The sequence below is a fragment of the Etheostoma spectabile genome, chromosome 7, assembly GCF_008692095.1.
Source record: "Etheostoma spectabile isolate EspeVRDwgs_2016 chromosome 7, UIUC_Espe_1.0, whole genome shotgun sequence".
Classification (NCBI taxonomy): domain Eukaryota; kingdom Metazoa; phylum Chordata; class Actinopteri; order Perciformes; family Percidae; genus Etheostoma; species Etheostoma spectabile.
The window spans coordinates 15,509,172-15,526,407 of record NC_045739.1 but is presented as its reverse complement, the minus strand read 5'-3'; the positions used below and the strand labels follow the sequence as shown (position 1 = coordinate 15,526,407).

The window sequence follows — 17,236 nt, the reverse complement described above, 5'->3', positions numbered from 1 at the left end:
TTTTGTTAAAGCAAACAGAAAAGTATTTTACATAACTTTAATTAGATTCACAGCCTCCTGCTGACTAAGTAAAATCAGGTCTCCAACAAAGTGTCAAAAAATGTCCAAGAATGCATTGCGGTTGAAAAACTTTGCTTTACAATACGTACAATTTCAATGTTGATCTCATCATGTTGCATAAACCTAAATTGAACATAAAACATAAGCATGGTACTATCAAGAAATGTCGCCTGTGTCAAAAAGCTATATTTCACCACAAGAGGACACACTGACTGGAATACTGAAATCTACAAGGTTTTCATTCGGCAGCAGCATGGTGAAACATTACAACATTAGAAGTGATATATTGTACATTAGGAATTATTACGTTTAGAATTAAAAGAACTGGGTACTTAACATGAGCAGTGATTATCAAAGAAACTCAAAAGATCTCACACTATTGTCATAGTAGTTTGATTGACAGATAATCTGTGGGAAATGTAGAGCACAAACATCAAAGCAAACACTAATAGATGATGCCAATAAAGATGTTGCCAATAATACATATTTCAGGGCCAAAAAAAACTCACCTAAGAGACAAAAACTCTTCAGTCATGGTGTAAGTCCTGCTGCATCATCAGCATGTTACCATGGCAACACTGTGTCCACACAGATATTTCACTTTCTCACCTCCATTTTCTTTCTCTCTCACAGAAATACCTTGCACTTTCCTACATATGAATCTCCCCCCCCCTCTCTCTATCTCTATCTCCCACACAAACTCCCTCTCTTTCTCTCTGTGTATGTCTCTCTCTCGGCCACAATTCAAAAGGTTAGTGAGTTCCCAGGTTTTAAGGCCCATTGAGCTAAGCACTTATCTTGTTGATTTTAAGGCCACAAACACAAAAGGCACACAGACTCAAAAAGACACATTCATGCCCGCTGTAAGACACTGACAACAGCAGTAACACACACAGTAACACTTTATAATAACCATCATTAATAGATGGTAAATTGATAGTTAATTACTCTTTAGTTAATTGTCATTTAACTGTTAACAACTTATCATTTTACTGTTAACAAACAATTAAATTATAATTAATAAAATATTTTTACTGTTGTAAATTAACGGTTCATTGTTACTGGCATTTTATCTCTCATATACTATATTAGGTATCGAGTAGTGATAAAAAAATGTTTGTCTTTAATATTTAAGCCTTTAAGAAACCATTTTTAAAACATCTATAAACATTACATTGGCAGATGGACCAGATATTTTTAACACTTTGTTAAGGGTTACTAGTTGGGTTGTAAACCATTTATAAAAAGTGGATGGTTATTACAAATTTTCAACTGATGACTATAAAACCTTGTTAAATAGTTAATAAATACTTTGTAAACCATCTATAAACATTATAGACAGTTAATACTTTGTCATTGGTTTGTAAACTGTCTATATGCATTGTCTGGATGGTTATTATAAATTTGCAACATATACAAAAGTATATACTATATATATAATTTACATGCACACACACATGTTCACATATATAGTATGTATGTGTATATCTACTGTATATGTGTGTTTATATGTGTATATACAGTATATATACTACAGTTCTGTGCAAAAGTCTTAGGCAGGTATGAAAAAATGCTGCAAACTATGAATGCTTTCAAAAATGGAAGTGTTAATGGTTTATTTTCATCAATAAACAAAATGCAGTGAATGAACAGAAGAGGAATCTAAATCAAATCAATATTAGGTGTGACCACCCTTTGCCTTCATGACAGCATCAGTTCTTCACTTACACAAAGTTTCTGAAGGAACTCGGCAGGTAGGTTGTTCCAAACATCTTGGAGAACTAACCACAGATCTTTCTCAAATCCTTCTGGGTCTTGTAATGTAATCCCAGGCACACTCGATGATGTTGAGTTCAGGACTCTGTGGGGGTCATGCCATCACTTCCAGGACTTCTTGTTCTTCTTTACACTGAAGATAGTCCTTAATTACCTTGGGTTGTTCTCCTGCTGCAGATTAAATTTGGGCCCAATCATATGCCTCCCTGATAGTTTTGCATGATGGATAAGTCTGCCTGTGTTTTTCAGCATTGAGGACACCATTAATCTTGAAATCTCCAAGTCTATTTGGAGAAATGGAGCCCCAAACTTGCAAGGAACCTCCACGATGTCTCACGGTTGCCTGCAGATACTCATTATTGTAGCCCTTTCCAGCCCTTTGGCAAACAAAATTTCTGCTACAGCCAAATATTTTAAATTTTGACTCATCAGTCCAGAGCACCTGCTGCCTTTTTTCTGCACCCCCGTTCCTATGTTTGTGTGCATAGTTGAGTTGGTTGGCCTTGTTTCCATGTTGGAAATATGGCTTTTTGGCAGCAAATCTTCCATGAGGAACACTTCTGGCCAGACTTCTCAGGAAAGTAGCTGGGTACCTAGGTCTCTGATTTCTGCCAGTTCTGAGCTGATATAAATGCTGACATCTTCTGATTTTGAAGAGAAATAAGCTTGATGTGTTTTTCATTTCTACAACATTTTCTTGTCTACGATCCTCAACGTTGCCCGGCAAGTGTACCTATAAGAGTTGATGCTGGTTTGAAGGCAAAGGTCAGTAACACAAAATATTGATGTGATTTAGTAACTTTAGTTTGCTCACTTTGCATTTTGTAAATTTATAAAAATAAATGATCAATATTTATATTTTTGAAAGCATTCTTACTTTACAGCATTTTTCCCACTTAAGACTTTTGCACGGTAGTGTATATACATATACTGTATGTATAGGTAGTTTTTTTAATATAATTTAATGAAGGGCAAACATGTATCATTGCTTTACCAAGCACTTACTAACCTATAAATAACTATGAAAAACATCAGTCGCAACTTTAAAATAGCATCCAAATAATGTTTATAGATGGTTTACAAAGTATTTAATAATTATTTAACAAGGTATTATAGTCATTTGTTGCAACTTTATAATAACCATCTAGACAGTGTTTATAGACAGTTTACAACCCAACTAGTAACCCCTTAACAAAGTGTTAAGAATATCTAGTCCATCTATCAATGTAGTGTTTATAGATTTTTTTAAATGGTTTCTTAAAGGCTTAAATATTAAAGACAAACTTTTTTTAATCATTACTCGATACCTAATATAGTATATGAGGGATATAATGTGTGTAACAATAAATTGTGAATTAACGACAGTACTATTATTTTATTAATTATAATTTAATTGCTTGTTAACAGTAAAATGGTGTTTGCTAACAGTTAAATGACAATTAACTGAAGATTAATTAACTGTCAATTCACCATCTATTAAAGATGTTAATTATAAAATGTTACCGTAGTACACACACTTCTGAAAGGCAGCAAGCCAACCATACAAACAGTTACACACAGGGATTATATTGCTCCTGGCAATGGCAACTTTGGGTCACAGTTAGGATGTGTAAATAAATAGCAGCCATTGTGAAAGAACAAAACACAGCTACCACTAGTTTGTTTTTGCAAGTTTTATCTCCATAACTACTAGACAGGTGTCAAATTGCCCTTGGACAATACACTGAACCCCACATTAATAATTTATTATTGCATGCAGTCCAATTTAGACATTACAATGCATTTTCTTTTAAGGCAGCCACTAACTTTCATTTATTTCCATAAAGTACAAAAAACAATTTGCTCTGGAATCCATCACAATGAACATCAAGTGCATACATTTTTAACCATGCAAGCGCCATGGCTCTAGAGACAATATTGGTCCACAACTTTAGCCCAGAGATTTTGTACAGAAATTCGTGGTCCCCAGAGTAATAATCCTACTGACTTTGGTTATCATCTGACTATATATCTAGCATCACCATGATGTTGAAATTTGTGGGGGGGTTTGCAGTTATTTACTCATAAACCTAAATTACTAAATTACTGTGTCACATGTTATATTTTTCAGATATCTGGTTTGATGCAGACTTTGCATTTAGCACCAATGTGCCTGAGCTGAATACTGCCTCACAGCTGTAAAACAACAGTAATGCAATTGAAGTTCAAACTGATTTAAAAAGCACTGACTGCAAAACAGTTATACCAGCAAACCTACTGTGAGGAATTATACAATTCAAACACGAGCCTGGGATTACATTTTAATACTGTGCATCCCTTCTTTTAAAGTAGGAAAAACACATTCAAAACTTTGAAACATTTCAGTATAGTTTGCAAAATATTCAGTGATAAAGTAATGTAAAATTTTCCTGATTATTGGTAAATAGACCAACATATGCAAAATTATTGCTATGGTTCTTTCATCCTGCAAAATAGCCCAGCTGCTTCAGATGAAGAACTCAGCTGCCGTGTAAATATATTTTTCTACAATGGTCATGTCTTGGTCTGCTGGCTCCCAATTGTTAACTGGTGTAATCTGAGTGGTGGACCATCACAGTAACTGGGTGATGACCAGTTGAGGTCAACAAGCGACACGACTTAGAGCTGTTTAACACTGATAAGAGCCTCTGAAGCAAACATAAACACACACACCTGCCTCCATCCAATCTAACATTCTTCTTCCATCTCCCCTTTGTTTACATAGGTCTGAAATGTCCACTCCTCTGCCAAGTGAACAGCTGACAAAGTGTGTGCGTATTTGTGTGTATCTGTCTGTGTGGAGTTCAGTGAACTTTAAGTTGTGACCCGGGAGTAAAGCTTATAATCAACGTGGTTGTGTCTGAAGAATAGAGATCACTGCAGGACAATGGAGACAACAAATAGAGCGCTCACATGATTTTAAATACTGAATTAATACACACACACAAACACACGTACACGCACACACACACACACACACACACACACACACACACACACACACACACACATACAATAAAAAAAATGCCCACGGAAGAGTAAGCAATTACATGAACACACATCTAAACTGTCAGGTGTTCAAAAACTACAGAGATAACATTAAATACATTTATTTAGATGCAAGTTTACATGCTGATTTTACTACGTCGAGACAGTGTGTCGGCCTGCATATTATTTATTCATTCAGTATATCATTTATTATATAATTTATTTGCAGCACAAGGTATACTGTAATTTTATAATTGGATTTTTCGACTGATTGTTGAAAAGTTAGATCAAGCAATGCTTATTCTCTGTGTTTTTAAGATATACTTTGTACTTGATTAAAGGCTACATGAAAAAGTTAAAAGAAAATCTGTAGACTGAGTTTAATTTCACACAAATTTACAATCAGCAGACCCTCCTAAATACACCACTGTATCTACTGTTAGTCCCTTCTATTCCTGGGTTGTCTCTACCTATACAAATGCAAGTTAAACTGACAAACAAATTGTTTGTCCGTGACACAATGAATCATGGAGACAAAAACAAGAGCAGCATACAGCGGTTTTCTGGGGGCAGGTGCATATGTGCAACGCTGTAAATGAAAACAAAACACTTCCTAGCACCGCTTCAAATTGAAAGCTTTCCGATGAAAGGACTGGATTATGGCTTGACTATTTAGCTGCTGCAGAAAGAGTTGTAATCACTGTGGTTAGCTCAACCTGGGTTATTTTAGTTTTAACTAAGTAATCTTAACATTCTGCGAATTTGTGTGAGCTGACGAGTGTTAGCGATCGGAGCAGAAGAGAGTTTAGCGGTGAAGTTATCAGATGAGAGTAAATACACAGCGTATCAAAAATAATTCATCCGAGAGTTAAATGTACTAGTCAGTACAAAGGGAGAGAGAGGAGGAGGGCGTTTGTTTGGCTTTCAGAAAAACAGAGTGCAGGAAGGGAGGCCATGTGTGCCAACTGCCATCTGCTGCAGGTAATACACTGACCATGGATAAGTACCTGATACAATCCTACTTCTCAATATATAAACTATCCCTTTAAGTATGAATACATACATAATTATTTTTTCAGTCCTGCAATTTGTCTTTTTCAGCAACTAAATCAGAAACTCATTTTGCACTTAAACCCATAGTTCCGTTTTTGGCTGTTACGCTGTCATGTAATCCCCTCCTCCCTGCAGGGTACAGGAGTGGATTTAGTATAGACAGAAAAGTAAGTCTTTGCCCTATTACAAACCTCATGATAGCTTTAATACACATGGCATGCTGTTACATAATAAATATTAAATCCCTTTTATTTCTCACATCCCCAGAGGGTTTCTGCACAGGAGAGTATAGGACAGTAACACGTGGTGCTGTGTGACAGAAATATTGGGTGGTTGAGTGCTGACCAAGATGTCTACAGAAAGAGACATCCGAACCCTGTCAACCCTCGTCTCTAGACAACCCTTTATTCTGTTGGAACTGGGGAGGTAACCGGGAAATACAATACCCACATTGGTATTCTGAAGAGCTAGAGAGTGTTTAGTTTTGTTTTATGTAAGCAGCTTCCCAAAAGGATGAATGAGGTTAAAAGGTATAGGTTACAACTGTTCATGTTTCCCACGTCTAGGGGAAGTCATCTATACAAGTGCATCGTGGTAATCTCCCTCAGTGTTTGTGATACAGCTGGGATAGGAATAACGTTGCCATGGAAATCAGGCTTGTTTCATGTGTGGGCAGAGAATGAGACTTGAAGTTGAAATACTTAAGACAACTGGCTGTGGTGCAGCATACCCGGTCAGATCAAAACATGTTTGGGGGTTTATCTTGATTGACATAATGCTTGCCCAGCAACAGCTTGGCTCAGGTTCCACCCATGTTGCCTAAATTTGGTTTTACTGGCTTTAGTAACTTACAAAATGGCAGTGAGTGGTGTTGTGTGAGTGGTAAAAGAATAGGCCTAAATGAAGTCCTGTAAGAAAACAATGGAAAATTGAATGAACACCATATGTACACTGTACGTGCATGTTCTTCTAGTTAATTACCAGTGGCTACGTTTGTAGTGAAGGCAGGTAGGAGGATGTGAAGTGTCTGTTTGTCCTCCACTCCCTTAGACTTGAACTTAAGATGTATTTACTTACCACAGCACAACACAGGCCCAGGCACACAAAGCAGAGAGAAAATGAAACAGCTTAATTGATTTAAGGAGGAGCAGTGCATCCTGTAAGCTCCCAAATCCCCTCTTTTGGGAGCTGGACAAGAAATGTGGGTGGACGAAGCCAAGAGAGCTCACAATCTCTGTGCAGAGGACAAACAAAATAACCCAGATGATGTTGTTGGATACATAGAGAACGTGGAGCATGTTTTCAGTCAGGAGGAGTCAATAACTGTATGGTTTGGGTTCAAAAACAAACAGTTGTGCTGTTAACATAAATAGACTAAGGGATCTGAGACATACCAATAAGCCTTATCCTCCCTATCATCAACGTTTTATTGATCGACCTATTAGCCTTGCTGGCTAAACCACAATCACCACTTATGAGATTGAGCTGTATAGTTGCCGGTCTTTCCTGCACTCAGAAGTCCCCATGAACCGTTCCCACACTTGAGTGGACAAATGCACAACATATTGGGCTTACTAAGTCTTACTTCACTTTTTCAACCCAGTTCCTCCATGACTGCTGTACCGGAAACATCTCCTGAACTGTTGAACAAGGTAATTTTTAGAATAAATGTCTGGTTTTATCATGCAGTAATAAATGTAGTGGTTACTAACGTTCAGTAGTTTAGAGAGGAAGCGAATCACGGTATAATTTGCTAAATCTTTAGCTTTGTTTGTGGCCAAGCTGAATCAAAAGTCAAGGGTCTTTTCCAGTCTTAAATCAATGTTAGTAATCTGCGATCTCAAAGAACCAGAACACAACGCATTTCTGCTATCCTGCTACTGAGTTTGAAATGTTACATCAGTTAAAGAATGCATGAATCACGCTCATGCAAATCCCCTTAAGGGCAGGTGCTTGACCAAAAGAAGACAACAATGAAAACATGTGTCAGCACACTGTCATTTAAAACATTCTTTATGTTTTCACAATTTTATCAGTTGCCACATAACACCTGAACCATACGCCTTTCATCAGGAGATCTAGCTAACTAAAAGTAAAATTTAGACAGTTGATTTGTGATGGAGGAGAAATAATGTTTATTAATTAACATAATTAAACTTTTTTCTGGGTTTTAACTTTGGCTTGGAAAACTGCACCCAATCATTTGATGAAGAAAAGGATTAGAGTTACTAAATTACAGCAGGGCAGAGAGACAAAAATAAGAGTCGAGCATGAAAACAAGAAAGGATGAGGAATGGATTATGAAACGGCAAAAAAGAGAAGTGAAGGAAATGAAGGAGAGTAAACAGAAGATGAAGAAAAAGAAGAGGGACTGACAGAAGGAAAGATTATCAGTGTAATGAATAGTTTAGAGACACTAAAAAAATGGAAGTCTAAAATAGAGTAATTTATTGTCAAACCGCTCACTGATAATCTGTTTGTGAACACTAGAGTTACGGCTAAAAGGGAGAAAACGCCAAATTCCTCCAAAATATTTTGCAGTTGTTTTACTGTATATTGTAAACTCTCCATACGGCTGTATAATGGCAAGAATATAATTGTTGTAATTGTGTTCTGCAACAACAGAAACTCGCAGCGGTGGTGAGTTGGCTGTACTCTACAAGCACCACATTATGTTTTGTGAATCTTTGCAGTTATACAGACAAGTTCATTTTTTGCACTGTCCCACCACCACACATGACTACCTAATTAAATATCTGAATGTGATTTTATCTATCTCCTTCAGGGTTAGTTTTTGTTATCTCTTCTATTAATTTATTATTATTATCCATAATATATTATGAAGAAATTAAACTGAAAAGCTTCAAATTTAACCTACAGACATGACAGTGCCTTCCTATCTGACTCAACAGGAGATCAAGAGTATTTCCCAAAATGTTGAACTATTCCTTTAAAAAAAGGTCACTGTTCTTCAGATCTGTGATATTATATCAAAGCTAGTGTGAGAATAAGACTGTGCTTCTTTTTCCTCAATCTCCTTCCTCTATGATCTTGCTCAAATACTGAAACTATTGAACACAAAAATGTGCTCATCAATGGCCTCAGAGATCATCTTACAAAATAGCAACATTAAATGAAAACATATTAAGTAAGCCACAGAGCAGCTTCAGTCCTTTCTGAGGTGCACAGCCTCATTGGAGAACAACTGCAAAGATCTCAAAAGGTTTATTTGTCTCTCTGCAATAATGAGGAGCCGATAAGTGCTGAACCCTCCATATGAATTATGTTGCATGATTTATATTTCACATATATACAATATTTGTTTGTGACCACAAACTGCAAATCGATAAAACAAAGTATCATTTCCTAAATCTACCAGAATCCCTCTGTGCTACACTTGACTTTATTTTCTGCATTCTAATGATTTGTTTTTGGTGCCATTACACATTTTGAGTTGAACAACCAGTTGAACAACATGCAAAGATGGTTCACCAGCTGGGTTTCAGCTCGCTTCAATCCAGATGTATTAGGTCCTCATTTTGTTTGTACCCTGAAGAAAGAGAAAACTCTGCCATCCTTACTTCTCCCCCACCCCTTCCCATCAGCCTAAGGTTTAGGTTAGGTTGGGGTTAGGCATGTAGTTGAGATGGTTAAGGTTAGAGCGGGACAGTGCATTATGTAAATGCAGATCCTTACAAGTATGGAAGTACAAACGTGTGTTATTGTGGCTTAAACAGGACCATGAGTCAGGCAAGCTGAGCCACAGATTCACTGAAGCTGAGGAGGGCTGTCACTGTTGATTAAAATGTAAGCACACACAGAAATAAACACACACACACAGACAGACAGACACACACACACGCAGAAATGAAGTTTTGTTCTGCATTAGTTCCTTCTTTGAGCAGCTCAGCAGCAGCGACCACATGAATTACTACATAAGATGTAAAGAATTATCGGCATCTACAGCAAATAAATATGCCGATACATTGAAGTGTAGTGTGATCAACATTAAAATTGAGTATCAAGTTAAACCCCTTAAAATAAAGCTTTTGTTAGTGCTGCAAGAACCTATGATTTAATAGAACCTAAACACTGAAATTAATAAAAATCTGATTATTCTAGTAAATGTATAAAGAATATGTATTAATTTATCAATTTATATTGCCAGTGGTGCCAAAAGACAAGGCGAGGTTGGTCCATACAACCTCTGTACACATTCTACTAGTAAAAATATTATAAAATAATAAGAGTTTTATCACAGGATCAGAATTGTACATGTCACTGCGTAAAGTATGTTCTCCTTGTAAAATGGCTAACTAAACCTCAATCCATTTAAACAAATTTAAATACAGTGAGTGCCTGGAGTCAAAAGGCAAGCTGTAAAATGTACATTCAAAAAGTGATGTTCTTCAGATGGCTCCTATACTGATATGCTCGCTTCTGTCTGATAACTCATGCACACTTTGATTTCAGTACTGTATACAACACAACATATAACTCGTGTTATGTAACGTGTGTGTGTGTGTGTGTGTGTGTGTGTGCATGCGTGCGTATGGGCCAGCAAAACCATCTTGTCACACACACACACACACACACACACACAAGGGTCACTCAATGTCACTACCCATATTGGCAATAACACAAGCTGACATAACACTCAATGCTGTGTGTGTGTGTGAGTGTGTGTGTGTGTGTGTGTGTGTGTGTGTGTGTGTGTGTGTGTGTGAGAGAGAGAGAGAGAGAGAGAGAGAGAGAGAGAGAAAGAGAGAGAGAGAGACCAAGTCATATGACGTAAACAGGAAGTTGCTTTTATAAAGAACTTTTTTTAACAAAACTTTATTCATATTTATCCATGAACCAGTTTTTTAGGCATTAATAAATCCTACAGCACCTTAAATTAACTACTAGTAGAGGGATTGTCTGACCAGGGGATTATCTGCTCTGCACAGAGTTCTACAGAGACTACTCTTTCCACTCATGAGGACCAGAAGGTAGAGAAAGAGCAAGTAGGATAATGTAGGCTCTTCACCAACCCACTAATAGATTATTTCTGCTTTTACACTCAGGAAAACAGATCTATATAAAAAGATTATTTCCTCCGGCCACTAGAATATTGAACTCTGACCTCTGTATATCCTCAGCCTTGTCTACTACATTGCCCTCTGCACTTGAGTGTGTGCAAAATGTTCTTGGTCTTTACATTTTATAATCTTTTGTATTATATAAATGTATTTTTTCCCTCTATTTCTTATAATTATGAATGTGTCTATATGAGTATGCCACCCGTCAATTCATATTGTTTGAGCATATCTCAAATAAAGCCTTTGAATCTTGAAAATGGTAATCACGTGGACTAAAGACATTTGATAAGACAATAAACCAGTGGTGAAAGAAGTATTCAGATCCTTTACTAAAAAAAGTACAAATACCACACTGTAAAAATACTCTATGAGTAAAGTGAAATTCCTGCATTGAAAATGTTACTTAAGTAAAAGTTTGTAAGTATCAGGAAAATGTACTTAAAGTATTAAAAGCAAAAGTACTCAATGCAGAAAAATCCTCACATTTTAGGGACTGGAAACAATCAAAACAATTCTGTCAATAAATTAAGTGTTTAATCGGCTAATCATTTCAGCTGAACTTGTAGACGTGTATATTGTTGGGTGGTTTAATTTATGATTAAACAACATATTTCCTGTGTTGTGTGCAAAAATCTTAATTTATGAAGAATTTGGTAACTAAAGATGTCAGATCAATGTAGGTGACGAAAAAGTACAATATTTTTCTAAAATATATGTAGTGGAGTAGAAGAAGAAAGCGCCATAAAAATTAAAGACTCAATTAAAGTACAAGTACCTCAAATTTGTACTTAAGTACAGTGCTGGAGTACATGTGATTAGTTACATTCTACCACTGTAATGAATTAATACATGATTTTATTAGGCTGTATAAAATGTAACTAATAGTAAATAGTGACAGTACATTTATTTTTCAGGATATCCTTCAGTGTAATAAATGCTGGGATACAGATGCACTGTATCTTTTGTATTTGTAGTCGCTGAAAACTTAATATTTTTGTAGTAGAGTAGGCACCATCCTTTAAACAGTTAATCCCAATGATAAAACATGTAACAGCAAAACCTGTCATACATTTGTGATGCCCTGTTAAATCAAGGTTTCTTTCAGCTCTTTATTGTGGAGTCACCTACGCAGATTCAACAACCTCCTCTGCTGATGTCAGGAGAAATGTTTACTCTTTTATGAAAGAAAACTGTAACAAGTACAAGAGTCTTCATAAAGGTTAGTCATATGCCCACAATGCGGATTTTTAGCAACTGTTCACTATCTTAGGTTACATGTTAGCGTTCTAACATTTGGTAATTAGTCATATTAATGATGAAAATCTACAAAATTTCATGGAAATCCTAACAGTTTAGAAACTTCAATCTGGACCAAATGGTGGACCAATAGACCAACCAACTGACAGACGGATATTGCTATCCTTTGAGTCATGCTGCTGGAATGGCTAAAAACCAGGGCACACACACCATTTACACAGCAAAAACCACATATTCATAACTCAGTGACTGATACCTTGTAAATCGGACTTCCTATATTCACATAATGGTAAATATTCAGAGCAACATTGGGTAAAAAATCTAAAACCAACCAGGTTGACTCAATGTGTCATAATCAGCTGCAGATGTATGAGTAATAACTCAGCACACAGAAGAAAAGAAGCAGCTCTGATTGTCAGACACTGAGTTGAAGTTTTTTAGTCTGAAGTTTTATAGTCTTAAGTGGTTGGCAAATATCAACTAGGCTTTAATTTTCATCTCTATACCTTTGAGTTGATATGAGCAAACTGAGAAGCACAGTGCCTCAACTCTGCCTTTCTTTCTATATCTGCCAACCAACCAAACCCTTTACGTTTTTAAGCTTTACTATATTTTTGTGAATATCGGTGTATGCTCATACAAGAGTGTGTCAGTGTGATTATGTCAGTGTGCTAGTGTGTGTGAGGCCAAGTGCACGTGAACTGGTGCATGAATCAGCCAGGCGACCAGAAGCAGGCTAATCAACTCCTATTAGCCTGTGTTCCCATTGGTCTTAATACGATTAATGAGGGCCATGGAGACGGAGGATGATCATGCTGATTGCTACAGAACACAAACACAGGCTGAACAAAAGAGTCACCAATATCTTCACTATTAGCGTGCTTCCTATTATTTTTACAAGAAGACTAATGGTTTTTCTTAAATTTACAGTATCTGTCTTCTGTGTCAAAAGACAGATGCGACTTTTTGTCACACACAATTTATAATATATTCTAAACTTCTCTAAAAATGTCATATCTAAATCAAAAAGTAAGGTAGGATTATCATGACAGACGCCCGCACACACGCACACAGGCACACACACACACATACACACTATTCATTATAAAAACTGACATGGTTATAATATGTATGCTTCGATATGACATTAAATCTTCTCCTCTTCTGTCGAGAAACAAGAGAGGGCACATGAAATCCTTTTTAAGAAAAACATCCTGGTTTGGTCTGATTGGTTGAGCAGCCAACCTAACACTTCCATGAGGTAAATGAAGTACAGAAAGCAATAAATTACAATATATACTATGAATCATCTGTCTTCCCGCATACCTGCATTGTTTTACAAAATCACCTTAAGAAAAAGTTTCCAAAACTGTTGTAAACTGCACATCGTTGGTGCTCATTTGCGTAATGCAGCTTACTGTTAACTTCTACATGTAACCTTCTGTTAAATTCTTCCAGGAAAGGAAGAAAGAAGTTATTTTTAATTATCTTACTTTTTCCCTGAGCAGACCGTAGGACAGGAGTAGAAAAACATGCAGATATGATTTATATTGTCAGTCTTCCACCTCTTTTCTACAGCATGTCTGCTTCACTCATGTCTCTGCCTTTTGGCATCCCTATTCCTCTGTCTGCTTCTCTCTTTTTCCTCCTTTCTCCACATCTCTCTCATCTCCGGATATAGGCCAAAGGGTCAGTCTTGTGATATAGTGTTGGATGTAGATGACGATACGATATGAATACAGAGGAGAACACTGTAATTGCTACTTGCTAATTACTACGCTGATCATTCATGCCATTTAGTGTTCATGAGTGAAAATATACAGTATATTATATAACAGTATATTTTGTAGTGGATATTTTTGCTTAATTTAATATATTATCAAGTCTATTTTACACTTCATTGAGTCAAACCCAATCTAATCACTCATTGTCTACTAAGTTTGAGGTTCACACAAACACTCCAATCAGAGTTTAATGCAGCAAGCAGACAAGCCAAAGCAAGTGAAGCAATTGACACAAAAAGTTCCACTTGTACAGTAGATGGTGGTCAAAGAAAAATAATAGCCGTACGCACTTGTCAGACCAAAGACTCAAAGCTTAGGTTTAAAGTGCTCACGTTAGGATCATTTGTCAGGCTCCTAATTGTATTTAGAGGTTATAGCAGAATAGGTTTACATGGTTTAATTTTCAAAAAACACCATATTGTTGTACTGCATCTTGATGCAGCCCCTGTTTTCACCCTTTGTGATGAGCTCTCTGTTTTAGCTACAGAGTGAGGCATCTCACTTTTGTTCCATCTTTGTTGGGAGTCGCACATGCACAGTACCTTGGTAAGGACAACTAGCCATTAAGAAGCAGCGTATGAGGGTGTGCCACGCTAGCACTTGGCGAGCATTATAACGTTCGTTACAAAGTGACGCACGTTAGTCACGGAAGTAAAGGCTGGACTACAATAGAGCTGTTTGGAGCAGCTTGTGAACAGTGTTTTCTGTTGAGAAAGTCCCTTTGGGGTGGACTTTGGGCTTTTTCACTTTGTAAACCCATTACATGCACCAAAAAAGATATATAACACAATAAAAGAAAGGGAAAAAGCCAAAAAGCATAATATGAGCACTTAAACTAAACTGAAGTACCCTTTTTTGCCGGTACAAAGACAGTATAAATGTCTTTGAAAAATGTTTTAAACAAAAAACACCTGATTTTTTTAAATTATGTCTTGTTGTTAGCTGCTGGGAAAAGAATCCTCTCTTATTACAGGAAGGTGAATTGTGTAAATAAATATCTAATATAATATCTAATAAAAATATCTAATGCCAAATCCACACCTGTAATAAATTAGATTATCAGAAATACCCAATTTATCTGTTGGAGATTGGTTCAGCAGCTGAGTTTAGCCTCTTTTGCTTCCTGTCTCTCTACTGGTTTTCCAATCTAGCCCATTCAATTCTAGAGTCTATTTTCTTTTCTCATAATCCCAATGTCAACACCGCAAGCATGGCCACACACAGCAGCCCACTTTGGTACTGGCTGACCACCAAGAGCTACTTACTAATCCAGAGTTGGAATTAAGATCGAAGACAGCAGCAGAGATCTACCTTGCTATGAAAAGTAAACAGTGATGTGCACGGTGAAATGGCTTCATCCGCCTGAAAGTGATCTCCCTCTCACACACTCATACACACATACACACACACACACACACACACACACACACACACACACCGCTGCTGATCAAAGCAGCATTACTTCAATTAGCAGCTGAGTGAGTTTAAACATGTTAATAAGACATAAACAGCAGGGTATCATTCAAAGCAGAGGGAGACAAAGAAGAAAGCAAGTTAATCTTCTCCCTTCATCACGTCTCCCCTAATATATCCATCTATCCTCTTCACTTTTCATCCTTTCTCTCTTTTTACTCCTCTCCTCTCATCCTTCCTACTCTAATTTCACCTATCCTTCTCTTCTACTCTGTAATTCTTCCCCCTTTTATCCTGTATTTATTATCACCTGTCATCTTGACCTATCCTCTTCTCCCTCCTTCTCAGTATCTCCTCCTTGTTCTCCCATCACCCCTGTACCCTCTGTTGAACACTCTTTCCTCAATTTCCTGTTCCTCTTGCTCTCCTCTCTCCGTCTTTTCCCTCTGCTCTAAAGAGCCTACTCGTCAGATACTCCACAAGTCTCCATGGCCACAGTTGTCACGGCAGCAGCTGCGCTGTATGTAAAATGAGGTGAAGGAGCAACACAATGAATATGAAGGCCCAGCTACTTAAAATACATATACAGTACATGCATGGCAAGTTATGGGCTGCAAGAAGCACACATTAGCATCCCCACAAAACACATTTGTTTTTCCACACAATATTGTGTTTTATTTGAGAAATACGTGCGAGCAAATAACTTGTAAAACGTGTTATAGCGTGATTGTACAAAATACCATTGGTCATGATGAATGATACATTAGCTGATGCAATATGTAGGGTAGCCTTTCATTTCATTCACCATTTGAGCCAAAGTCCCATTATTTCATCCCTATCTACACTGTATATATATATATATATATATATATATATATATATATATATATATATATATATATATATACAAACACACACATACACACACACACGCACACACACACACAGTATATTGTGTTTAATTTAAAATGAAAATAACAAACTGAAGATGGTCTACAGTCTGGAGGACAAGAGTTGGCCTAGTTATACATTGTGTCTGTAATATTTTAAGGCCAAGTTGAGTTTGCAGTGAAAATATAAATGAGTGCATTAGGTCACAGTCAAAGTGTACCATACTGAGCTGAAGAGGAGAATAAGGTCATGGTGATTTGAAATGCTAAAAGTCCTATTGCACAGCGATTTTAAATGTCAAAATATACTAAAATCTATTTATTTACAATAAATAAATAATAATAAATAATAAATAAATTTTATAAACAGTTGTATTGAAGACTCATATCACGCTACACCCTGTAACGCCCTGCGGTGCCCAGCTATGACATGAATTACAATGACTACCATTTGTAGTCACTGTTCCATTGTCTTTATTGTGACTGTTATTGCCACTGTTCATCACATCCCCAACCGGCCGTCAGACACCGCCTACCAAGAGCCTGGATCTGTCCAAGGTTTTTTCCTAAAAGGGAGTTTTTCCTCGCCACTGTCACACTAAATGCTTGCTCTTTTGAGAATTGCTAGACTAGATAGATAGATAGATAGATAGATAGATAGATAGATAGATAGATAGGATAGATAGATAGATAGATAGATAGATAGATAGATATTTATTGATCCAATAAAATGGGAAATTACAGTGTTGCAGCAGCAAAATCAGTCACACAGCACAGAATATAAATAAAAATGAAATACTAGGATATTGTGCATACATCCAATATACATGAAATAATAATAGGATAAAATACAAGAACAAATATTTGAATATACAGCATACAAGTTGAGAATACAAAAATGTGCAACTGCTTAAAT

General features: G+C 36.7%; 1 protein-coding gene across 16 annotated transcripts in view; it reads right to left on the bottom strand.

The window, feature by feature from the left end:
- cacna1db (calcium channel, voltage-dependent, L type, alpha 1D subunit, b) overlaps positions 1-17,236 on the bottom strand; it is a 76,868-nt gene that overhangs the window by 44,964 nt on the left and 14,668 nt on the right. The gene's annotated exons all lie outside the window — the stretch shown is intronic.